The sequence below is a fragment of the Stenella coeruleoalba genome (assembly GCF_951394435.1).
Source record: "Stenella coeruleoalba genome assembly, contig: scaffold_166, whole genome shotgun sequence".
Classification (NCBI taxonomy): Eukaryota; Metazoa; Chordata; class Mammalia; order Artiodactyla; family Delphinidae; genus Stenella; species Stenella coeruleoalba.
In genome coordinates, this window is record NW_027646175.1 from 163,535 (window position 1) to 190,714 (window position 27,180).

The 27,180-nt window shown below is 43.8% G+C and overlaps 1 long non-coding RNA gene across 7 annotated transcripts in view; it reads right to left on the reverse strand.

Moving 5' to 3' along the window:
* The window catches only part of LOC307181287, a 405,967-nt gene that overhangs the window by 123,810 nt on the left and 254,977 nt on the right, over nucleotides 1-27,180 (reverse strand). For 4 of the 7 annotated variants that reach the window (XR_013826324.1, XR_013826325.1, XR_013826326.1 and 1 more), the window contains one exon: nucleotides 23,057-23,142. The exons of 1 other annotated variant lie outside the window; for it this stretch is intronic. This is a non-coding gene — a long non-coding RNA (uncharacterized lncRNA). Of the gene's footprint in view, nucleotides 1-10,430; nucleotides 10,509-23,056; nucleotides 23,143-27,180 lie in introns of those variants that run through there. 2 more of the 7 variants (XR_013826329.1, XR_013826330.1) reach the window with 2 other exon arrangements.

Consider the following 27,180-nt stretch of genomic DNA (forward strand, 5'->3'; position numbering starts at 1 on the left):
TCAGTTTTCGTACCCTGGTACTCGGGTGCAACATTCCAGACGCTTTACTAACACTCTCCCGACTTGGAGAGTCAGTCCCTTTAACCTCCTGTTTGGCCCAGTTTGCAATTTCTGTGGAAGATGAACAGGAATAGCGAGAACCAATGAGAGACTAGCTGGAGGTGTCTGGACGGGCAAATTTAACTCTCATTTCCCACCAGGAAGAGGAAATAACCAAAGGCTCAGCGTGCCGTGCCGGAACCAGATTAGGGCCTGAAGCCATCCTGCGATGTTGCGGCCAGGTCACAAGAAAGCGAGTTGAAGAAAGGAGCTCAGGGGCACTGTAATTCACAAACCTGCAGAGTTATAAATGACAGCTATCGTCCAAAAATAGACTGAAGTAAGGCTGCCAAGAGGACTTGAAAGCGGGGCAGAATTGCAGGAAACCGATTTCAGGAGGTAGACTGGAATTGCATTGAAAGCATAGGAAAAGAGGCAGAACGTCCACAATGATGCACTTGGCCAAAAAGGGCGTATGCGTTTTTTCCTGAATATATTCAGGAAAAAACGCATACGCCCTTTTTGGCCAACCAAGCAAGCTTGCAAAGGAAATCTGCACTACAATGAAGTCTCACTTCCCCCAGGTCAAAAGGGCCATCTGAAAAAAGTGTAAAATCCAGAAAGGCAGGACAGGCCATGGAGAACTGGGAGCCTTGTTATGCTGATGGGCGGGATGTAAATTGCCAACAACCACTCGGGAGAAGTGTATGGTGTTTCCTGAAACATCTAAAAAACAAAGCAACAGAACCTAGGGCACTTCCACTTATGGTCCTATAGCTTAGGGAAATTAAAATCAAAAAGACACAGCCACCCCAAAGTTTGGAACGGCTCTGTTTACAAGAACCTCGTTTACAGTACAAGTTCAACATCGCAGAAAGTGAAAAATGGATAAAGAAGTTGTGGTATTTACTTACAAAGCAATATCACTCAGCAATGAAATCTGTGTCATCAGGCCCTTAGCAGCACAATGAGTGGATTCAGGTATGATGATTCTAACTGAAGTAAGTCACACAGAAAAAGAAACATCATAAGATATCACTAATACACGGAATGTAAACTTGGCTACACAGGAACTGAATTACAGAACAGAACAGGGTCTCAAATTTAGAAAACCAACTTATGCTTGCTTAAGGGGAAAGGTGAGTTGGGGTGTTGCATAAAACCAGAGATTGAAATGAGCACAGATAAAGTTCCTTAAGTCAAATATGGAATAGACAAGAGCTACTCCTTGCTCAACGAAATGGACTCAACACCGCATATTAAACGCCTAAGAATGTACCTGACTAGTAAGTATCTTAAAACCTATGGATTGCTATGTCTCCGAAAGAGAATCAAGCATATGTACAGGGGCATAAACGCAGCAGTGATAGGATTGGAGAGGTTTGGTGAGCAAATGAAGACCCTTTGAAGTCATATTGCATGGTACCCATTCCACGGGTTTCAACTACCCAGGTTTTAGGTATTCTTCCTTCAGATAAAACATGCATGTGGAACCCAGAGTATGATCAACCATGTGATCGGGAGACGTGTTCAAATATGTCTCAGTTTTCCTCCCCTGGTACTCGGGTGCAACATTCCAGACGCTTTACTAACACTCTCCCCACTTGGAGAGTCAGCGCCTTTAACCTCCTGTTTGGCACAGTTTGCAATTTCTGCGGAAGATGAACAGGAATAGCGAGAACCAATGAGAGGCTAGCTGGAGGTGTCTGGACGGGCAAATTTAACTCTCATTTCCCAACAGGAAGAGGAAATAACCAAAGGCTCAGCGTGCCGTACCAGAACCAGATTAGGGCCTGAAGCCATCCTGCGGTGTTGCGGCCAGCTCAAAAGAAAGCGAGTTGAAGAAAGGAGCTCAGGGGCACTGTAATTCACAAACCTGCAGAGTTATAAATGACAGCTATCGTCCAAAAATATACTGAAGTAAGGCTGCCAAGAGGACTTGAAAGCGGGGCAGAATTGCAGGAAACCGATTTCAGGAGGTAGACTGGAATTGCATTGAAAGCATAGGAAAAGAGGCAGAACGTCCACAATGATGCACTTGGCCAAAAAGGGCGTATGCGTTTTTTCCTGAATATATTCAGGAAAAAACGCATACGCCCTTTTTGGCCAACCAAGCAAGCTTGCAAAGGAAATCTGCACTACAATGAAGTCTCACTTCCCCCCGGTCAAAAGGGCCATCTGAAAAAAGTGTAAAATCCAGAAAGGCAGGACAGGCCATGGAGAACTGGGAGCCTTGTTATGCTGATGGGCGGGATGTAAATTGCCAACAGACACTGGGGAGAAGTGTATGGTGTTTCCTGAAACATCTAAAAAACAAAGCAACAGAGCCTAGTGCACTGCCACTTATGGTCCTATAGCTTAGGGAAATTAAAATCAAAAAGACACAGCCACCCCAAACTTTCGAACGGCTCTGTTTACAAGAACCTCGTTTACAGTACAAGTTCAACATCTCAGAAAGTGAAAAATGGATAAAGAAGTTGTGGTATTTACTTACAAAGCAATATCACTCAGCAATGAAATCTGTGTCATCAGGCCCGTAGCAGCACAATGAGTGGATTCAGGTATGATGATTCTAACTGAAATAAGTCACACAGAAAAGAAACATCATAAGATATCATTAATACACGGAATGTAAACTTGGCTACACAGGAACTGAATTACAGAACAGAACAGGGTCTCAAATTTAGAAAACCAACTTATGCTTGCTTAAGGGTAAAGGTCAGTTGGGGTGCTGCATAAAACCAGAGATTGAAATGAGCACAGATAAAGTTCCTTAAGTCAAATATGGAATAGACAAGAGCTACTCCTTGCTCAAAGAAATGGACTCAACACCGCATATTAAACGCCTAAGAATGTACCTGACTAGTAAGTATCTTAAAACCTATGGATTGCTATGTCTCCGAAAGAGAATCAAGCGTGTGTACAGGGGCATAAACGCAGCAGTGATAGGATTGGAGAGGTTCGGTGAGCAAATGAAGACCCTTTGAAGTCATATTGCATGGTACGCATTACACGGGTCTCAACTCTCCAGGTTTAAGGTATTCTTCCTTCAGCTAAAACATGCATGTGGAACCTAGAGTATGATCAACCATGTGATCGGGAGATGTGTTCAAATATGTCTCAGTTTTCCTCCCCTGGTACTCGGGTGCAACATTCCAGACGCTTTACTAACACTCTCCCGACTTGGAGAGTCAGTCCCTTTAACCTCCTGTTTGGCCCAGTTTGCAATTTCTGCGGAAGATGAACAGGAATAGCGAGAACCAATGAGAGACTAGCTGGAGGTGTCTGGACGGGCAAATTTAACTCTCATTTCTCACCAGGAAGAGGAATTAACCAAAGGCTCAGCGTGCCGTGCCAGAACCAGATTAGGGCCTGAAGCCATCCTGCGGTGTTGCGGCCAGGTCACAAGAAAGCGAGTTGAAGAAAGGAGCTCAGGGGCACTGTAATTCACAAACCTGCAGACTTATAAATGACAGCTATCGTCCAAAAATAGACTGAAGTAAGGCTGCCAAGAGGACTTGAAAGCGGGGCAGAATTGCAGGAAACCGATTTCAGGAGGTAGACTGGAATTGCACTGAAAGCATAGGAAAAGAGGCAGAACGTCCACAATGATGCACTTGGCCAAAAAGGGCGTATGCGTTTTTTCCTGAATATATTCAGGAAAAAACGCATACGCCCTTTTTGGCCAACCAAGCAAGCTTGCAAAGGAAATCTGCACTACAATGAAGTCTCACTTCCCCCCGGTCAAAAGGGCCATCTGAAAAAAGTGTAAAATCCAGAAAGTCAGGACAGGCCATGGAGAACTGGGAGCCTTGTTATGCTGATGGGCGGGATGTAAATTGCCAACAACCACTCGGGAGAAGTATATGCTGTTTCCTGAAACATCTAAAAAACAAAGCAACAGAACCTAGGGCACTTCCACTTATGGTCCTATAGCTTGGGGAAATTAAAATCAAAAAGACACAGCCACCCCAAAGTTTGGAACGGCTCTGTTTACAAGAACCTCGTTTACAGTACAAGTTCAACATCGCAGAAAGTGAAAAATGGATAAAGAAGTTGTGGTATTTACTTACAAAGCAATATCACTCAGCAATGAAATCTATGTCATCAGGCCCTTAGCAGCACAATGAGTGGATTCAGGTATGATGATTCTAACTGAAATAAGTCACACAGAAAAAGAAACATCATAAGATATCACTAATACACGGAATGTAAACTTGGCTACACAGGAACTGAATTCCAAAACAGAACAGGGTCTCAAATTTAGAAAACCAACTTATGCTTGCTTAAGTGTAAAGGTGAGTTGGGGTGCTGCATAAAACCAGAGATTGAAATGAGCACAGATAAAGTTCCTTAAGTCAAATATGGAATAGACAAGAGCTACTCCTTGCTCAACGAAATGGACTCAACACCGCATATTAAACGCCTAAGAATGTACCTGACTAGTAAGTATCTTAAAACCTATGGATTGCTATGTCTCCGAAAGAGAATCAAGCATGTGTACAGGGGCATAAACGCAGCAGTGATAGGATTGGAGAGGTTCGGTGAGCAAATGAAGACCCTTTGAAGTCATATTGCATGGTACCCATTCCACGGGTTTCAACTACCCAGGTTTAAGGTATTCTTCCTTCAGCTAAAACATGCATGTGGAACCTAGAGTATGATCAACCATGTGATCGGGAGACGTGTTCAAATATGTCTCAGTTTTCCTCCCCTGGTACTCGGGTGCAACATTCCAGACGCTTTACTAACACTCTCCCCACTTGGAGAGTCAGTCCCTTTAACCTCTTGTTTGGCCCAGTTTGCAATTTCTGCGGAAGATGAACAGGAATAGCGAGAACCAATGAGAGGCTAGCTGGAGGTGTCTGGACGGGCAAATTTAACTCTCATTTCCCACCAGGAAGAGGAATTAACCAAAGGCTCAGCGTGCCGTGCCAGAACCAGATTAGGGCCTGAAGCCATCCTGCGGTGTTGCGGCCAGGTCACAAGAAAGCGAGTTGAAGAAAGGAGCTCAGGGGCACTGTAATTCACAAACCTGCAGAGTTATAAATGACAGCTATCGTCCAAAAATAGACTGAAGTAAGGCTGCCAAGAGGACTTGAAAGCGGGGCAGAATTGCAGGAAACCGATTTCAGGAGGTAGACTGGAATTGCATTGAAAGCATAGGAAAAGAGGCAGAACGTCCACAATGATGCACTTGGCCAAAAAGGGCGTATGCGTTTTTTCCTGAATATATTCAGGAAAAAACGCATACGCCCTTTTTGGCCAACCAAGCAAGCTTGCAAAGGAAATCTGCACTACAATGAAGTCTCACTTCCCCCCGGTCAAAAGGGCCATCTGAAAAAAGTGTAAAATCCAGAAAGGCAGGACAGGCCATGGAGAACTGGGAGCCTTGTTATGCTGATGGGTGGGATGTAAATTGCCAACAGACACTCGGGAGAAGTGTATGGTGTTTCCTGAAACATCTAAAAAACAAAGCAACAGAGCCTAGGGCACTGCCACTTATGGTCCTATAACTTAGGGAAATTAAAATCAAAAAGACACAGCCACCCCAAAGTTTGGGACGCCTCTGTTTACAAGAACCTGGTTTACAGTACAAGTTCAACATCGCAGAAAGTGAAAAATGGATAAAGAAGTTGTGGTATTTACTTACAAAGCAATATCACTCAGCAATGAAATCTAAGTCATCAGGCCCTTAGCATCACAATGAGTGGATTCAGGTATGATGATTCTAACTGAAATAAGTCACACAGAAAAAGAAACATCATAAGATATCAGTAATACACGGAATGTAAACTTGGCTACACAGGAACTGAATTACAGAACAGAACAGGGTCTCAAATTTAGAAAACCAACTTATGCTTGCTTAAGGGTAAAGGTGAGTTGGGGTGCTGCATAAAACCAGAGATTGAAATGAGCACAGATAAAGTTCCTTAAGTCAAATATGGAATAGACAAGAGCTACTCCTTGCTCAACGAAATGGACTCAACACCGCATATTAAACGCCTAAGAATGTACCTGACTAGTAAGTATCGGAAAACCTATGGATTGCTATGTCTCCAAAAGAGAATCAAGCATGTGTACAGGGGCATAAACGCAGCAGTGATAGGATTGGAGAGGTTCGGTGAGCAAATGAAGACCCTTTGAAGTCATATTGCATGGTACCCATTACACGGGTCTTAACTCTCCAGGTTTAAGGTATTCTTCCTTCAGCTAAAACATGCATGTGGAACCCAAGTATGATCAACCATGTGAACGGGAGACGTGTTCAAATATGTCTCAGTTTTCCTCCCCTGGTACTCGGGTGCAACATTCCAGACGCTTTACTAACACTCTCCCCACTTGGAGAGTCAGCGCCTTTAACCTCCTGTTTGGCCCAGTTTGCAATTTCTGCGGAAGATGAACAGGAATAGCGAGAACCAATGAGAGACTAGCTGGAGGTGTCTGGACGGGCAAATTTAACTCTCATTTCCCACCAGGAAGAGGAAATAACCAAAGGCTCAGCGTGCCGTGCCGGAACCAGATTAGGGCCTGAAGCCATCCTGCGGTGTTGCGGCCAGGTCACAAGAAAGCGAGTTGAAGAAAGGAGCTCAGGGGCACTGTAATTCACAAACCTGCAGAGTTATAAATGACAGCTATCGTCCAAAAATAGACTGAAGTAAGGCTGCCAAGAGGACTTGAAAGCGGGGCAGAATTGCAGGAAACCGATTTCAGGAGGTAGACTGGAATTGCATTGAAAGCATAGGAAAAGAGGCAGAACGTCCACAATGATGCACTTGGCCAAAAAGGGCGTATGCGTTTTTTCCTGAATATATTCAGGAAAAAACGCATACGCCCTTTTTGGCCAACCAAGCAAGCTTGCAAAGGAAATCTGCACTACAATGAAGTCTCACTTCCCCCCGGTCAAAAGGGCCATCTAAAAAAAGTGTAAAATCCAGAAAGGCAGGACAGGCCATGGAGAACTGGGAGCCTTGTTATGCTGATGGGCGGGATGTAAATTGCCAACAGACACTGGGGAGAAGTGTATGGTGTTTCCTGAAACATCTAAAAAACAAAGCAACAGAGCCTAGGGCACTGCCACTTATGGTCCTATAGCTTAGGGAAATTAAAATCAAAAAGACACAGCCACCCCAAAGTTTGGAACGGCTCTGTTTACAAGAACCTCGTTTACAGTACAAGTTCAACATCGCAGAAAGTGAAAAATGGATAAAGAAGTTGTGGTATTTACTTACAAAGCAATATCACTCAGCAATGAAATCTGTGTCATCAGGCCCGTAGCAGCACAATGAGTGGATTCAGGTATGATGATTCTAACTGAAATAAGTCACACAGAAAAGAAACATCATAAGATATCAGTAATACACGGAATGTAAACTTGGCTACACAGGAACTGAATTACAGAACAGAACAGGGTCTCAAATTTAGAAAACCAACTTATGCTTGCTTAAGGGGAAAGGTGAGTTGGGGTGCTGCATAAAAGCAGAGATTGAAATGAGCACAGATAAAGTTCCTTAAGCCAAATATGGAATAGACAAGAGCTACTCCTTGCTCAACGAAATGGACTCAACACCCCATATTAAACGCCTAAGAATGTACCTGACTAGTAAGTATCTTAAAACCTATGGATTGCTATGTTTCCAAAAGAGAATCAAGCGTGTGTACAGGGGCATAAACGCAGCAGTGATAGGATTGGAGAGGTTCGGTGAGCAAATGAAGACCCTTTGAAGTCATATTGCATGGTACCCATTACACGGGTCTGAACTCTCCAGGTTTAAGGTATTCTTCCTTCAGCTAAAACATGCATGTGGAACCCAAGTATGATCAACCATGTGAACGGGAGACGTGTTCAAATATGTCTCAGTTTTCCTCCCCTGGTACTCGGGTGCAACATTCCAGACGCTTTACTAACACTCTCCCCACTTGGAGAGTCAGCGCCTTTAACCTCCTGTTTGGCCCAGTTTGCAATTTCTGCGGAAGATGAACAGGAATAGCGAGAACCAATGAGAGACTAGCTGGAGGTGTCTGGACGGGCAAATTTAACTCTCATTTCCCACCAGGAAGAGGAAATAACCAAAGGCTCAGCGTGCCGCACCGGAACCAGATTAGGGCCTGAAGCCATCCTGCGGTGTTGCGGCCAGCTCAAAAGAAAGCGAGTTGAAGACAGGAGCTCAGGGGCACTGTAATTCACAAACCTGCAGAGTTATAAAGGACAGCTATCGTCAAAAAATATACTGAAGTAAGGCTGCCAAGAGGACTTGAAAGCGGGGCAGAATTGCAGGAAACCGATTTCAGGAGGTAGACTGGAATTGCATTGAAAGCATAGGAAAAGAGGCAGAACGTCCACAATGATGCACTTGGCCAAAAAGGGCGTATGCGTTTTTTCCTGAATATATTCAGGAAAAAACGCATACGCCCTTTTTGGCCAACCAAGCAAGCTTGCAAAGGAAATCTGCACTACAATGAAGTCTCACTTCCCCCCGGTCAAAAGGGCCATCTGAAAAAAAGTGTAAAATCCAGAAAGGCAGGACAGGCCATGGAGAACTGGGAGCCTTGTTATGCTGATGGGCGGGATGTAAATTGCCAACAGACACTCGGGAGAAGTGTATGGTGTTTCCTGAAACATCTAAAAAACAAAGCAACAGAGCCTAGGGCACTGCCACTTATGGTCCTATAGCTTAGGGAAATTAAAATCAAAAAGACACAGCCACCCCAAAGTTTGGAACGGCTCTGTTTACAAGAACCTCGTTTACAGTACAAGTTCAACATCGCAGAAAGTGAAAAATGGATAAAGAAGTTGTGGTATTTACTTACAAAGCAATATCACTCAACAATGAAATCTGTGTCATCAGGCCCGTAGCAGCACAATGAGTGGATTCAGGTATGATGATTCTAACTGAAATAAGTCACACAGAAAAGAAACATCATAAGATATCAGTAATACACGGAATGTAAACTTGGCTACACAGGAACTGAATTACAGAACAGAACAGGGTCTCAAATTTAGAAAACCAACTTATGCTTGCTTAAGGGGAAAGGTGAGTTGGGGTGCTGCATAAAAGCAGAGATTGAAATGAGCACAGATAAAGTTCCTTAAGCCAAATATGGAATAGACAAGAGCTACTCCTTGCTCAACGAAATGGACTCAACACCCCATATTAAACGCCTAAGAATGTACCTGACTAGTAAGTATCTTAAAACCTATGGATTGCTATGTTTCCAAAAGAGAATCAAGCGTGTGTACAGGGGCATAAACGCAGCAGTGATAGGATTGGAGAGGTTCGGTGAGCAAATGAAGACCCTTTGAAGTCATATTGCATGGTACCCATTACACGGGTCTGAACTCTCCAGGTTTAAGGTATTCTTCCTTCAGCTAAAACATGCATGTGGAACCCAAGTATGATCAACCATGTGAACGGGAGACGTGTTCAAATATGTCTCAGTTTTCCTCCCCTGGTACTCGGGTGAAACATTCCAGACGCTTTACTAACACTCTCCCGACTTGGAGAGTCAGCGCCTTTAACCTCCTGTTTGGCCCAGTTTGCAATTTCTGCGGAAGATGAACAGGAATAGCGAGAACCAATGAGAGGCTAGCTGCAGGTGTCTGGACGGGCAAATTTAACTCTCATTTCCCACCAGGAAGAGGAAATAACCAAAGGTTCAGCGTGCCGTACCGGAACCAGATTAGGGCCTGAAGCCATCCTGCGGTGTTGCGGCCAGCTCAAAAGAAAGCGAGTTGAAGAAAGGAGCTCAGGGGCACTGTAATTCACAAACCTGCAGAGTTATAAATGACAGCTATCGTCCAAAAATAGACTGAAGTAAGGCTGCCAAGAGGACTTGAAAGCGGGGCAGAATTGCAGGAAACCGATTTCAGGAGGTAGACTGGAATTGCATTGAAAGCATAGGAAAAGAGGCAGAACGTCCACAATGATGCACTTGGCCAAAAAGGGCGTATGCGTTTTTTCCTGAATATATTCAGGAAAAAACGCATACGCCCTTTTTGGCCAACCAAGCAAGCTTGCAAAGGATATCTGAACTACAATGAAGTCTCACTTCCCCCCGGTCAAAAGGGCCATCTGAAAAAAGTGTAAAATCCAGAAAGGCAACAGGCCATTGAGAACTGGGAGCCTTGTTATGCTGATGGGCGGGATGTAAATTGCCAACAGACACTTGGGAGAAGTGTATGGTGTTTCCTGAAACATCTAAAAAACAAAGCAACAGAGCCTAGGGCACTTCCACTTATGGTCCTATAGCTTAGGGAAATTAAAATCAAAAAGACACAGCCACCCCAAAGTTTGGAACGGCTCTGTTTACAAGAACCTCGTTTACAGTACAAGTTCAACATCGCAGAAAGTGAAAAATGGATAAAGAAGTTGTGGTATTTACTTACAAAGCAATATCACTCAGCAATGAAATCTGTGTCATCAGGCACTTAGCAGCACAATGAGTGGATTCAGGTATGATGATTCTAACTGAAGTAAGTCACACAGAAAAAGAAACATCATAAGATATCAGTAGTACACGGAATGTAAACTTGGCTACACAGGAACTGAATTACAGAACAGAACAGGGACTCAAATTTAGAAAACCAACTTATGCTTGCTTAAGGGGAAAGGTGAGTTGGGGTGCTGCATAAAACCAGAGATTGAAATGAGCACAGATAAAGTTCCTTAAGTCAAATATGGAATAGACAAGAACTACTCCTTGCTCAACGAAATGGACTCAACACCGCATATTAAACGCCTAAGAATGTACCTGACTAGTAAGTATCTTAAAACCTATGGATTGCTATGTCTCCGAAAGAGAATCAAACATGTGTACAGGGGCATAAACGCAGCAGTGATAGGATTGGAGAGGTTCGGTGAGCAAATGAAGACCCTTTGAAGTCATATTGCATGGTACCCGTTACACGGGTTTCAACTACCCAGGTTTAAGGTATTCTTCCTTCAGCTAAAACATGCATGTGGAACCTAGAGTATGATCAACCATGTGATCGGGAGACGTGTTCAAATATGTCTCAGTTTTTGTACCCTGGTACTCGGGTGCAACATTCCAGACGCTTTACTAACACTCTCCCGACTTGGAGAGTCAGTCCCTTTAACCTCCTGTTTGGCCCAGTTTGCAATTTCTGTGGAAGATGAACAGGAATAGCGAGAACCAATGAGAGACTAGCTGGAGGTGTCTGGACGGGCAAATTTAACTCTCATTTCCCACCAGGAAGAGGAAATAACCAAAGGCTCAGCGTGCCGTGCCGGAACCAGATTAGGGCCTGAAGCCATCCTGCGATGTTGCGGCCAGGTCACAAGAAAGCGAGTTGAAGAAAGGAGCTCAGGGGCACTGTAATTCACAAACCTGCAGAGTTATAAATGACAGCTATCGTCCAAAAATAGACTGAAGTAAGGCTGCCAAGAGGACTTGAAAGCGGGGCAGAATTGCAGGAAACCGATTTCAGGAGGTAGACTGGAATTGCATTGAAAGCATAGGAAAAGAGGCAGAACGTCCACAATGATGCACTTGGCCAAAAAGGGCGTATGCGTTTTTTCCTGAATATATTCAGGAAAAAACGCATACGCCCTTTTTGGCCAACCAAGCAAGCTTGCAAAGGAAATCTGCACTACAATGAAGTCTCACTTCCCCCAGGTCAAAAGGGCCATCTGAAAAAAGTGTAAAATCCAGAAAGGCAGGACAGGCCATGGAGAACTGGGAGCCTTGTTATGCTGATGGGCGGGATGTAAATTGCCAACAACCACTCGGGAGAAGTGTATGGTGTTTCCTGAAACATCTAAAAAACAAAGCAACAGAACCTAGGGCACTTCCACTTATGGTCCTATAGCTTAGGGAAATTAAAATCAAAAAGACACAGCCACCCCAAAGTTTGGAACGGCTCTGTTTACAAGAACCTCGTTTACAGTACAAGTTCAACATCGCAGAAAGTGAAAAATGGATAAAGAAGTTGTGGTATTTACTTACAAAGCAATATCACTCAGCAATGAAATCTGTGTCATCAGGCCCTTAGCAGCACAATGAGTGGATTCAGGTATGATGATTCTAACTGAAGTAAGTCACACAGAAAAAGAAACATCATAAGATATCACTAATACACGGAATGTAAACTTGGCTACACAGGAACTGAATTACAGAACAGAACAGGGTCTCAAATTTAGAAAACCAACTTATGCTTGCTTAAGGGGAAAGGTGAGTTGGGGTGTTGCATAAAACCAGAGATTGAAATGAGCACAGATAAAGTTCCTTAAGTCAAATATGGAATAGACAAGAGCTACTCCTTGCTCAACGAAATGGACTCAACACCGCATATTAAACGCCTAAGAATGTACCTGACTAGTAAGTATCTTAAAACCTATGGATTGCTATGTCTCCGAAAGAGAATCAAGCATATGTACAGGGGCATAAACGCAGCAGTGATAGGATTGGAGAGGTTTGGTGAGCAAATGAAGACCCTTTGAAGTCATATTGCATGGTACCCATTCCACGGGTTTCAACTACCCAGGTTTTAGGTATTCTTCCTTCAGATAAAACATGCATGTGGAACCCAGAGTATGATCAACCATGTGATCGGGAGACGTGTTCAAATATGTCTCAGTTTTCCTCCCCTGGTACTCGGGTGCAACATTCCAGACGCTTTACTAACACTCTCCCCACTTGGAGAGTCAGCGCCTTTAACCTCCTGTTTGGCACAGTTTGCAATTTCTGCGGAAGATGAACAGGAATAGCGAGAACCAATGAGAGGCTAGCTGGAGGTGTCTGGACGGGCAAATTTAACTCTCATTTCCCAACAGGAAGAGGAAATAACCAAAGGCTCAGCGTGCCGTACCAGAACCAGATTAGGGCCTGAAGCCATCCTGCGGTGTTGCGGCCAGCTCAAAAGAAAGCGAGTTGAAGAAAGGAGCTCAGGGGCACTGTAATTCACAAACCTGCAGAGTTATAAATGACAGCTATCGTCCAAAAATATACTGAAGTAAGGCTGCCAAGAGGACTTGAAAGCGGGGCAGAATTGCAGGAAACCGATTTCAGGAGGTAGACTGGAATTGCATTGAAAGCATAGGAAAAGAGGCAGAACGTCCACAATGATGCACTTGGCCAAAAAGGGCGTATGCGTTTTTTCCTGAATATATTCAGGAAAAAACGCATACGCCCTTTTTGGCCAACCAAGCAAGCTTGCAAAGGAAATCTGCACTACAATGAAGTCTCACTTCCCCCCGGTCAAAAGGGCCATCTGAAAAAAGTGTAAAATCCAGAAAGGCAGGACAGGCCATGGAGAACTGGGAGCCTTGTTATGCTGATGGGCGGGATGTAAATTGCCAACAGACACTGGGGAGAAGTGTATGGTGTTTCCTGAAACATCTAAAAAACAAAGCAACAGAGCCTAGTGCACTGCCACTTATGGTCCTATAGCTTAGGGAAATTAAAATCAAAAAGACACAGCCACCCCAAACTTTCGAACGGCTCTGTTTACAAGAACCTCGTTTACAGTACAAGTTCAACATCTCAGAAAGTGAAAAATGGATAAAGAAGTTGTGGTATTTACTTACAAAGCAATATCACTCAGCAATGAAATCTGTGTCATCAGGCCCGTAGCAGCACAATGAGTGGATTCAGGTATGATGATTCTAACTGAAATAAGTCACACAGAAAAGAAACATCATAAGATATCATTAATACACGGAATGTAAACTTGGCTACACAGGAACTGAATTACAGAACAGAACAGGGTCTCAAATTTAGAAAACCAACTTATGCTTGCTTAAGGGTAAAGGTCAGTTGGGGTGCTGCATAAAACCAGAGATTGAAATGAGCACAGATAAAGTTCCTTAAGTCAAATATGGAATAGACAAGAGCTACTCCTTGCTCAAAGAAATGGACTCAACACCGCATATTAAACGCCTAAGAATGTACCTGACTAGTAAGTATCTTAAAACCTATGGATTGCTATGTCTCCGAAAGAGAATCAAGCGTGTGTACAGGGGCATAAACGCAGCAGTGATAGGATTGGAGAGGTTCGGTGAGCAAATGAAGACCCTTTGAAGTCATATTGCATGGTACGCATTACACGGGTCTCAACTCTCCAGGTTTAAGGTATTCTTCCTTCAGCTAAAACATGCATGTGGAACCTAGAGTATGATCAACCATGTGATCGGGAGATGTGTTCAAATATGTCTCAGTTTTCCTCCCCTGGTACTCGGGTGCAACATTCCAGACGCTTTACTAACACTCTCCCGACTTGGAGAGTCAGTCCCTTTAACCTCCTGTTTGGCCCAGTTTGCAATTTCTGCGGAAGATGAACAGGAATAGCGAGAACCAATGAGAGACTAGCTGGAGGTGTCTGGACGGGCAAATTTAACTCTCATTTCTCACCAGGAAGAGGAATTAACCAAAGGCTCAGCGTGCCGTGCCAGAACCAGATTAGGGCCTGAAGCCATCCTGCGGTGTTGCGGCCAGGTCACAAGAAAGCGAGTTGAAGAAAGGAGCTCAGGGGCACTGTAATTCACAAACCTGCAGACTTATAAATGACAGCTATCGTCCAAAAATAGACTGAAGTAAGGCTGCCAAGAGGACTTGAAAGCGGGGCAGAATTGCAGGAAACCGATTTCAGGAGGTAGACTGGAATTGCATTGAAAGCATAGGAAAAGAGGCAGAACGTCCACAATGATGCACTTGGCCAAAAAGGGCGTATGCGTTTTTTCCTGAATATATTCAGGAAAAAACGCATACGCCCTTTTTGGCCAACCAAGCAAGCTTGCAAAGGAAATCTGCACTACAATGAAGTCTCACTTCCCCCAGGTCAAAAGGGCCATCTGAAAAAAGTGTAAAATCCAGAAAGGCAGGACAGGCCATGGAGAACTGGGAGCCTTGTTATGCTGATGGGCGGGATGTAAATTGCCAACAACCACTCGGGAGAAGTGTATGGTGTTTCCTGAAACATCTAAAAAACAAAGCAACAGAACCTAGGGCACTTCCACTTATGGTCCTATAGCTTAGGGAAATTAAAATCAAAAAGACACAGCCACCCCAAAGTTTGGAACGGCTCTGTTTACAAGAACCTCGTTTACAGTACAAGTTCAACATCGCAGAAAGTGAAAAATGGATAAAGAAGTTGTGGTATTTACTTACAAAGCAATATCACTCAGCAATGAAATCTGTGTCATCAGGCCCTTAGCAGCACAATGAGTGGATTCAGGTATGATGATTCTAACTGAAGTAAGTCACACAGAAAAAGAAACATCATAAGATATCACTAATACACGGAATGTAAACTTGGCTACACAGGAACTGAATTACAGAACAGAACAGGGTCTCAAATTTAGAAAACCAACTTATGCTTGCTTAAGGGGAAAGGTGAGTTGGGGTGTTGCATAAAACCAGAGATTGAAATGAGCACAGATAAAGTTCCTTAAGTCAAATATGGAATAGACAAGAGCTACTCCTTGCTCAACAAAATGGACTCAACACCGCATATTAAACGCCTAAGAATGTACCTGACTAGTAAGTATCTTAAAACCTATGGATTGCTATGTCTCCGAAAGAGAATCAAGCATATGTACAGGGGCATAAACGCAGCAGTGATAGGATTGGAGAGGTTTGGTGAGCAAATGAAGACCCTTTGAAGTCATATTGCATGGTACCCATTCCACGGGTTTCAACTACCCAGGTTTTAGGTATTCTTCCTTCAGATAAAACATGCATGTGGAACCCAGAGTATGATCAACCATGTGATCGGGAGACGTGTTCAAATATGTCTCAGTTTTCCTCCCCTGGTACTCGGGTGCAACATTCCAGACGCTTTACTAACACTCTCCCCACTTGGAGAGTCAGCGCCTTTAACCTCCTGTTTGGCACAGTTTGCAATTTCTGCGGAAGATGAACAGGAATAGCGAGAACCAATGAGAGGCTAGCTGGAGGTGTCTGGACGGGCAAATTTAACTCTCATTTCCCAACAGGAAGAGGAAATAACCAAAGGCTCAGCGTGCCGTACCAGAACCAGATTAGGGCCTGAAGCCATCCTGCGGTGTTGCGGCCAGCTCAAAAGAAAGCGAGTTGAAGAAAGGAGCTCAGGGGCACTGTAATTCACAAACCTGCAGAGTTATAAATGACAGCTATCGTCCAAAAATATACTGAAGTAAGGCTGCCAAGAGGACTTGAAAGCGGGGCAGAATTGCAGGAAACCGATTTCAGGAGGTAGACTGGAATTGCATTGAAAGCATAGGAAAAGAGGCAGAACGTCCACAATGATGCACTTGGCCAAAAAGGGCGTATGCGTTTTTTCCTGAATATATTCAGGAAAAAACGCATACGCCCTTTTTGGCCAACCAAGCAAGCTTGCAAAGGAAATCTGCACTACAATGAAGTCTCACTTCCCCCCGGTCAAAAGGGCCATCTGAAAAAAGTGTAAAATCCAGAAAGGCAGGACAGGCCATGGAGAACTGGGAGCCTTGTTATGCTGATGGGCGGGATGTAAATTGCCAACAGACACTGGGGAGAAGTGTATGGTGTTTCCTGAAACATCTAAAAAACAAAGCAACAGAGCCTAGTGCACTGCCACTTATGGTCCTATAGCTTAGGGAAATTAAAATCAAAAAGACACAGCCACCCCAAACTTTCGAACGGCTCTGTTTACAAGAACCTCGTTTACAGTACAAGTTCAACATCTCAGAAAGTGAAAAATGGATAAAGAAGTTGTGGTATTTACTTACAAAGCAATATCACTCAGCAATGAAATCTGTGTCATCAGGCCCGTAGCAGCACAATGAGTGGATTCAGGTATGATGATTCTAACTGAAATAAGTCACACAGAAAAGAAACATCATAAGATATCATTAATACACGGAATGTAAACTTGGCTACACAGGAACTGAATTACAGAACAGAACAGGGTCTCAAATTTAGAAAACCAACTTATGCTTGCTTAAGGGTAAAGGTCAGTTGGGGTGCTGCATAAAACCAGAGATTGAAATGAGCACAGATAAAGTTCCTTAAGTCAAATATGGAATAGACAAGAGCTACTCCTTGCTCAAAGAAATGGACTCAACACCGCATATTAAACGCCTAAGAATGTACCTGACTAGTAAGTATCTTAAAACCTATGGATTGCTATGTCTCCGAAAGAGAATCAAGCGTGTGTACAGGGGCATAAACGCAGCAGTGATAGGATTGGAGAGGTTCGGTGAGCAAATGAAGACCCTTTGAAGTCATATTGCATGGTACGCATTACACGGGTCTCAACTCTCCAGGTTTAAGGTATTCTTCCTTCAGCTAAAACATGCATGTGGAACCTAGAGTATGATCAACCATGTGATCGGGAGATGTGTTCAAATATGTCTCAGTTTTCCTCCCCTGGTACTCGGGTGCAAAATTCCAGACGCTTTACTAACACTCTCCCGACTTGGAGAGTCAGTCCCTTTAACCTCCTGTTTGGCCCAGTTTGCAATTTCTGCGGAAGATGAACAGGAATAGCGAGAACCAATGAGAGACTAGCTGGAGGTGTCTGGACGGGCAAATTTAACTCTCATTTCTCACCAGGAAGAGGAATTAACCAAAGGCTCAGCGTGCCGTGCCAGAACCAGATTAGGGCCTGAAGCCATCCTGCGGTGTTGCGGCCAGGTCACAAGAAAGCGAGTTGAAGAAAGGAGCTCAGGGGCACTGTAATTCACAAACCTGCAGACTTATAAATGACAGCTATCGTCCAAAAATAGACTGAAGTAAGGCTGCCAAGAGGACTTGAAAGCGGGGCAGAATTGCAGGAAACCGATTTCAGGAGGTAGACTGGAATTGCATTGAAAGCATAGGAAAAGAGGCAGAACGTCCACAATGATGCACTTGGCCAAAAAGGGCGTATGCGTTTTTTCCTGAATATATTCAGGAAAAAACGCATACGCCCTTTTTGGCCAACCAAGCAAGCTTGCAAAGGAAATCTGCACTACAATGAAGTCTCACTTCCCCCCGGTCAAAAGGGCCATCTGAAAAAAGTGTAAAATCCAGAAAGGCAGGACAGGCCATGGAGAACTGGGAGCCTTGTTATGCTGATGGGCGGGATGTAAATTGCCAACAGACACTGGGGAGAAGTGTATGGTGTTTCCTGAAACATCTAAAAAACAAAGCAACAGAGCCTAGTGCACTGCCACTTATGGTCCTATAGCTTAGGGAAATTAAAATCAAAAAGACACAGCCACCCCAAACTTTCGAACGGCTCTGTTTACAAGAACCTCGTTTACAGTACAAGTTCAACATCTCAGAAAGTGAAAAATGGATAAAGAAGTTGTGGTATTTACTTACAAAGCAATATCACTCAGCAATGAAATCTGTGTCATCAGGCCCGTAGCAGCACAATGAGTGGATTCAGGTATGATGATTCTAACTGAAATAAGTCACACAGAAAAGAAACATCATAAGATATCATTAATACACGGAATGTAAACTTGGCTACACAGGAACTGAATTACAGAACAGAACAGGGTCTCAAATTTAGAAAACCAACTTATGCTTGCTTAAGGGTAAAGGTCAGTTGGGGTGCTGCATAAAACCAGAGATTGAAATGAGCACAGATAAAGTTCCTTAAGTCAAATATGGAATAGACAAGAGCTACTCCTTGCTCAAAGAAATGGACTCAACACCGCATATTAAACGCCTAAGAATGTACCTGACTAGTAAGTATCTTAAAACCTATGGATTGCTATGTCTCCGAAAGAGAATCAAGCGTGTGTACAGGGGCATAAACGCAGCAGTGATAGGATTGGAGAGGTTCGGTGAGCAAATGAAGACCCTTTGAAGTCATATTGCATGGTACGCATTACACGGGTCTCAACTCTCCAGGTTTAAGGTATTCTTCCTTCAGCTAAAACATGCATGTGGAACCTAGAGTATGATCAACCATGTGATCGGGAGATGTGTTCAAATATGTCTCAGTTTTCCTCCCCTGGTACTCGGGTGCAACATTCCAGACGCTTTACTAACACTCTCCCGACTTGGAGAGTCAGTCCCTTTAACCTCCTGTTTGGCCCAGTTTGCAATTTCTGCGGAAGATGAACAGGAATAGCGAGAACCAATGAGAGACTAGCTGGAGGTGTCTGGATGGGCAAATTTAACTCTCATTTCTCACCAGGAAGAGGAATTAACCAAAGGCTCAGCGTGCCGTGCCAGAACCAGATTAGGGCCTGAAGCCATCCTGCGGTGTTGCGGCCAGGTCACAAGAAAGCGAGTTGAAGAAAGGAGCTCAGGGGCACTGTAATTCACAAACCTGCAGAGTTATAAATGACAGCTATCGTCCAAAAATATACTGAAGTAAGGCTGCCAAGAGGACTTGAAAGCGGGGCAGAATTGCAGGAAACCGATTTCAGGAGGTAGACTGGAATTGCATTGAAAGCATAGGAAAAGAGGCAGAACGTCCACAATGATGCACTTGGCCAAAAAGGGCATATGCGTTTTTTCCTGAATATATTCAGGAAAAAACGCATACGCCCTTTTTGGCCAACCAAGCAAGCTTGCAAAGGAAATCTGCACTACAATGAAGTCTCACTTCCCCCCGGTCAAAAGGGCCATCTGAAAAAAGTGTAAAATCCAGAAAGGCAGGACAGGCCATGGAGAACTGGGAGCCTTGTTATGCTGATGGGCGGGATGTAAATTGCCAACAGACACTGGGGAGAAGTGTATGGTGTTTCCTGAAACATCTAAAAAACAAAGCAACAGAGCCTAGTGCACTGCCACTTATGGTCCTATAGCTTAGGGAAATTAAAATCAAAAAGACACAGCCACCCCAAACTTTCGAACGGCTCTGTTTACAAGAACCTCGTTTACAGTACAAGTTCAACATCTCAGAAAGTGAAAAATGGATAAAGAAGTTGTGGTATTTACTTACAAAGCAATATCACTCAGCAATGAAATCTGTGTCATCAGGCCCGTAGCAGCACAATGAGTGGATTCAGGTATGATGATTCTAACTGAAATAAGTCACACAGAAAAGAAACATCATAAGATATCATTAATACACGGAATGTAAACTTGGCTACACAGGAACTGAATTACAGAACAGAACAGGGTCTCAAATTTAGAAAACCAACTTATGCTTGCTTAAGGGTAAAGGTCAGTTGGGGTGCTGCATAAAACCAGAGATTGAAATGAGCACAGATAAAGTTCCTTAAGTCAAATATGGAATAGACAAGAGCTACTCCTTGCTCAAAGAAATGGACTCAACACCGCATATTAAACGCCTAAGAATGTACCTGACTAGTAAGTATCTTAAAACCTATGGATTGCTATGTCTCCGAAAGAGAATCAAGCGTGTGTACAGGGGCATAAACGCAGCAGTGATAGGATTGGAGAGGTTCGGTGAGCAAATGAAGACCCTTTGAAGTCATATTGCATGGTACGCATTACACGGGTCTCAACTCTCCAGGTTTAAGGTATTCTTCCTTCAGCTAAAACATGCATGTGGAACCTAGAGTATGATCAACCATGTGATCGGGAGATGTGTTCAAATATGTCTCAGTTTTCCTCCCCTGGTACTCGGGTGCAACATTCCAGACGCTTTACTAACACTCTCCCGACTTGGAGAGTCAGTCCCTTTAACCTCCTGTTTGGCCCAGTTTGCAATTTCTGCGGAAGATGAACAGGAATAGCGAGAACCAATGAGAGACTAGCTGGAGGTGTCTGGACGGGCAAATTTAACTCTCATTTCTCACCAGGAAGAGGAATTAACCAAAGGCTCAGCGTGCCGTGCCAGAACCAGATTAGGGCCTGAAGCCATCCTGCGGTGTTGCGGCCAGGTCACAAGAAAGCGAGTTGAAGAAAGGAGCTCAGGGGCACTGTAATTCACAAACCTGCAGACTTATAAATGACAGCTATCGTCCAAAAATAGACTGAAGTAAGGCTGCCAAGAGGACTTGAAAGCGGGGCAGAATTGCAGGAAACCGATTTCAGGAGGTAGACTGGAATTGCATTGAAAGCATAGGAAAAGAGGCAGAACGTCCACAATGATGTACTTCGCCAAAAAGGGCGTATGCGTTTTTTCCTGAATATATTCAGGAAAAAACGCATACGCCCTTTTTGGCCAACCAAGCAAGCTTGCAATGGAAATCTGCACTACAATGAAGTCTCACTTCCCCCCGGTCAAAAGGGCCATCTGAAAAAAGTGTAAAATCCAGAAAGGCAGGACAGGCCATGGAGAACTGGGAGCCTTGTTATGCTGATGGGCGGGATGTAAATTGCCAACAACCACTCGGGAGAAGTGTATGGTGTTTCCTGAAACATCTAAAAAACAAAGCAACAGAACCTAGGGCACTTCCACTTATGGTCCTATAGCTTAGGGAAATTAAAATAAAAAAGACACAGCCACCCCAAAGTTTGGAATGGCTCTGTTTACAAGAACCTCGTTTACAGTACAAGTTCAACATCGCAGAAAGTGAAAAATGGATAAAGAAGTTGTGGTATTTACTTACAAAGCAATATCACTCAGCAATGAAATCTGTGTCATCAGGCCCTTAGCAGCACAATGAGTGGATTCAGGTATGATGATTCTAACTGAAATAAGTCACACAGAAAAAGAAACATCATAAGATATCAGTAATACACGGAATGTAAACTTGGCTACACAGGAACTGAATTACAGAACAGAACAGGGTCTCAAATTTAGAAAACCAACTTATGCTTGCTTAAGGGTAAAGGTGAGTTGGGGTGCTGCATAAAACCAGAGATTGAAATGAGCACAGATAAAGTTCCTTAAGCCAAATATGGAATAGACAAGAGCTACTCCTTGCTCAACGAAATGGACTCAACACCGCATATTAAACGCCTAAGAATGTACCTGACTAGTAAGTATCTTAAAACCTATAGATTGCTAAGTCTCCGAAAGAGAATCAAGCATGTGTACAGGGGCATAAACGCAGCAGTGATAGGATTGGAGATTCGGTGAGCAAATGAAGACCCTTTGAAGTCATATTGCATGGTACCCATTCCACGGGTTTCAACTACCCAGGTTTTAGGTATTCTTCCTTCAGCTAAAACATGCATGTGGAACCCAGAGTATGATCAACCATTTGATCGGGAGACGTGTTCAAATATGTCTCAGTTTTCCTCCCCTGGTACTTGGGTGCAACATTCCAGACGCTTTACTAACACTCTCCCCACTTGGAGAGTCAGCGCCTTTAACCTCCTGTTTGGCCCAGTTTGCAATTTCTGTGGAAGATGAACAGGAATAGCGAGAACCAATTAGAGGCTAGCTGGAGGTGTCTGGACGGGCAAATTTAACTCTCATTTCCCACCAGGAGGAGGAAATAAACAAAGGCTCAGCGTGCCATGCCAGAACCAGATTAGGGCCTGAAGCCATCCTGCGGTGTTGCCTCCAGGTCACAAGAAAGCGAGTTGAAGAAAGGAGCTCAGGGGCACTGTAATTCACAAACCTGCAGAGTTATAAATGACAGCTATCGTCCAAAAATAGACTGAAGTAAGGCTGCCAAGAGGACTTGAAAGCGGGGCAGAATTGCAGGAAACCGATTTCAGGAGGTAGACTGGAATTGCATTGAAAGCATAGGAAAAGAGGCAGAACGTCCACAATGATGCACTTGGCCAAAAAGGGCGTATGCGTTTTTTCCTGAATATATTCAGGAAAAAACGCATACGCCCTTTTTGGCCAACCAAGCAAGCTTGCAAAGGAAATCTGCACTACAATGAAGTCTCACTTCCCCCCGGTCAAAAGGGCCATCTGAAAAAAGTGTAAAATCCAGAAAGGCAGGACAGGCCATGGAGAACTGGGAGCCTTGTTATGCTGATGGGCAGGATGTAAATTGCCAACAGACACTCGGGAGAAGTGTATGGTGTTTCCTGAAACATCTAAAACACAAAGCAACAGAGCCTAGGGCACTGCCACTTATGGTCCTATAGCTTAGGGAAATTAAAATCAAAAAGACACAGCCACCCCAAAGTTTGGAACGGCTCTGTTTACAAGAACCTCGTTTACAGTACAAGTTCAACATCGCAGAAAGTGAAAAATGGATAAAGAACTTGTGGTACTTACGTACAATGCAGTATCACTCAGCAATGAAATCTATGTCATCAGGCCCGTAGCAGCATAATGAGTAGATTCAGGTACGATGATTCTAACTGAAATAAGTCACACAGAAAAAGAAACATCATAAGATATCACTAATACACGGAATGTAAACTTGGCTACACAGGAACTGAATTCCAAAACAGAACAGGTTCTCAAATTTAGAAAACCAACTTATGCTTGCTTAAGGGGAAAGGTGAGTTGGGTTGCTGCATAAAACCAGAGATTGAAATGAGCACAGATAAAGTTCCTTAAGCCAAATATGGAATAGACAAGAGCTACTCCTTGCTCAATGAAATGGACTCAACACCGCATATTAAACGCCTAAGAATGTACCTGACTAGTAAGTATCTTAAAACCTATGGATTGCTATCTCTCCGAAAGAGAATCAAGCATGTGTACAGGGGCATAAACGCAGCAGTGATAGGATTGGAGAGGTTCGGTGAGCAAATGAAGACCCTTTGAAGTCATATTGCATGGTACCCATTCCACGGGTTTCAACTACCCAGGTTTTAGGTATTCTTCCTTCAGCTAAAACATGCATGTGGAACCCAGAGTATGATCAACCATGTGATCAGGAGACGTGTTCAAATATGTCTCAGTTTTCGTACCCTGGTACTCGGGTGCAACATTCCAGACGCTTTACTAACACTCTCCCCACTTGGAGAGTCAGCGCCTTTAACCTCCTGTTTGGCCCAGTTTGCAATTTCTGCGGAAGATGAACAGGAATAGCGAGAACCAATGAGAGGCTAGCTGGAGGTGTCTGGACGGGCAAATTTAACTCTTATTTCCCAACAGGAAGAGGAAATAACCAAAGGCTCAGCGTGCCGTACCGGAACCAGATTAGGACCTGAAGCCATCCTGCGGTGTTGCGGCCAGCTCAAAAGAAAGCGAGTTGAAGAAAGGAGCTCAGGGGCACTGTAATTCACAAACCTGCAGAGTTATAAATGACAGCTATCGTCCAAAAATAGACTGAAGTAAGGCTGCCAAGAGGACTTGAAAGCGGGGCAGAATTGCAGGAAACCGATTCCAGGAGGTAGACTGGAATTGCATTGAAAGCATAGGAAAAGAGGCAGAACGTCCACAATGATGCACTTGGCCAAAAAGGGCGTATGCGTTTTTTCCTGAATATATTCAGGAAAAAACGCATACGCACTTTTTGGCCAACCAAGCAAGCTTGCAAAGGAAATCTGCACTACAATGAAGTCTCACTTCCCCCCGGTCAAAAGGGCCATCTGAAAAAAGTGTAAAATCCAGAAAGGCAGGACAGGCCATGGAGAACTGGGAGCCTTGTTATGCTGATGGGCGGGATGTAAATTGCCAACAACCACTCGGGAGAAGTGTATGGTGTTTCCTGAAACATCTAAAAAACAAAGCAACAGAACCTAGGGCACTTCCACTTATGGTCCTATAGCTATGGGAAATTAAAATCAAAAAGACACAGCCACCCCAAAGTTTGGAACGGCTCTGTTTACAAGAACCTCGTTTACAGTACAAGTTCAACATCGCAGAAAGTGAAAAATGGATAAAGAAGTTGTGGTATTTACTTACAAAGCAATATCACTCAGCAATGAAATCTGTGTCATCAGGCCCTTAGCAGCACAATGAGTGGATTCAGGTATGATGATTCTAACTGAAATAAGTCACACAGAAAAAGAAACATCATAAGATATCAGTAATACACGGAATGTAAACTTGGCTACACAGGAACTGAATTACAGAACAGAACAGGGTCTCAAATTTAGAAAACCAACTTATGCTTGCTTAAGGGTAAAGGTGAGTTGGGGTGCTGCATAAAACCAGAGATTGAAATGAGCACAGATAAAGTTCCTTAAGCCAAATATGGAATAGACAAGAGCTACTCCTTGCTCAACGAAATGGACTCAACACCGCATATTAAACGCCTAAGAATGTACCTGACTAGTAAGTATCTTAAAACCTATAGATTGCTATGTCTCCGAAAGAGAATCAAGCATGTGTACAGGGGCATACACGCAAGAGTGATAGGATTGGAGAGGTTCGGTGAGCAAATGAAGACCCTTTGAAGTCATATTGCATGGTACCCATTCCACGGGTTTCAACTACCCAGGTTTTAGGTATTCTTCCTTCAGCTAAAACATGCATGTGGAACCCAGAGTATGATCAACCATTTGATCGGGAGACGTGTTCAAATATGTCTCAGTTTTCCTCCCCTGGTACTCGGGTGCAACATTCCAGACGCTTTACTAACACTCTCCCCACTTGGAGAGTCAGCGCCTTTAACCTCCTGTTTGGCCCAGTTTGCAATTTCTGCGGAAGATGAACAGGAATAGCGAGAACCAATGAGAGGCTAGCTGGAGGTGTCTGGACGGGCAAATTTAACTCTCATTTCCCACCAGGAGGAGGAAATAAACAAAGGCTCAGCGTGCCGTGCCAGAACCAGATTAGGGCCTGAAGCCATCCTGCGGTGTTGCGGCCAGGTCACAAGAAAGCGAGTTGAAGAAAGGAGCTCAGGGGCACTGTAATTCACAAACCTGCAGAGTTATAAATGACAGCTATCGTCCAAAAATAGACTGAAGTAAGGCTGCCAAGAGGACTTGAAAGCGGGGCAGAATTGCAGGAAACCGATTTCAGGAGGTAGACTGGAATTGCATTGAAAGCATAGGAAAAGAGGCAGAACGTCCACAATGATGCACTTGGCCAAAAAGGGCGTATGCGTTTTTTCCTGAATATATTCAGGAAAAAACGCATACGCCCTTTTTGGCCAACCAAGCAAGCTTGCAAAGGAAATCTGCACTACAATGAAGTCTCACTTCCCCCCGGTCAAAAGGGCCATCTGAAAAAAGTGTAAAATCCAGAAAGGCAGGACAGGCCATGGAGAACTGGGAGCCTTGTTATGCTGATGGGCGGGATGTAAATTGCCAACAGACACTCGGGAGAAGTGTATGGTGTTTCCTGAAACATCTAAAACACAAAGCAACAGAGCCTAGGGCACTGCCACTTATGGTCCTATAGCTTAGGGAAATTAAAATCAAAAAGACACAGCCACCCCAAAGTTTGGGACGCCTCTGTTTACAAGAACCTCATTTACAGTACAAGTTCAACATCGCAGAAAGTGAAAAATGGATAAAGAAGTTGTGGTATTTACTTACAAAGCAATATCACTCAGCAATGAAATCTATGTCATCAGGCCCTTAGCAGAACAATGAGTGGATTCAGGTATGATGATTCTAACTGAAATAAGTCACACAGAAAAAGAAACATCATAAGATATCAGTAATACACGGAATGTAAACTTGGCTACACAGGAACTGAATTACAGAACAGAACAGGGTCTCAAATTTAGAAAACCAACTTATGCTTGCTTAAGGGTAAAGGCGAGGTGGGGTGCTGCATAAAACCAGAGATTGAAATGAGCACAGATAAAGTTCCTTAAGTCAAATATGGAATAGACAAGAGCTACTCCTTGCTCAACGAAATGGACTCAACACCGCATATTAAACGCCTAAGAATGTACCTGACTAGTAAGTATCGTAAAACCTATGGATTGCTATGTCTCCAAAAGAGAATCAAGCATGTGTACAGGGGCATAAACGCAGCAGTGATAGGATTGGAGAGGTTCGGTGAGCAAATGAAGACCCTTTGAAGTCATATTGCATGGTACCCATTACACGGGTCTCAACTCTCCAGGTTTAAGGTATTCTTCCTTCAGCTAAAACATGCATGTGGAACCCAAGTATGATCAACCATGTGAACGGGAGACGTGTTCAAATATGTCTCAGTTTTCCTCCCCTGGTACTCGGGTGCAACATTCCAGACGCTTTACTAACAGTCTCCCCACTTGGAGAGTCAGCGCCTTTAACTTCCTGTTTGGCCCAGTTTGCAATTTCTGCGGAAGATGAACAGGAATAGCGAGAACCAATGAGAGGCTAGCTGGAGGTGTCTGGCCGGGCAAATTTTACTCTTATATCCCAACAGGAAGAGGAAATAACCAAAGGCTCAGCGTGCCGTACCGGAACCAGATTAGGACCTGAATCCATCCTGCGGTGTTGCGGCCAGCTCAAAAGAAAGCGAGTTGAAGAAAGGAGCTCAGGGGCACTGTAATTCACAAA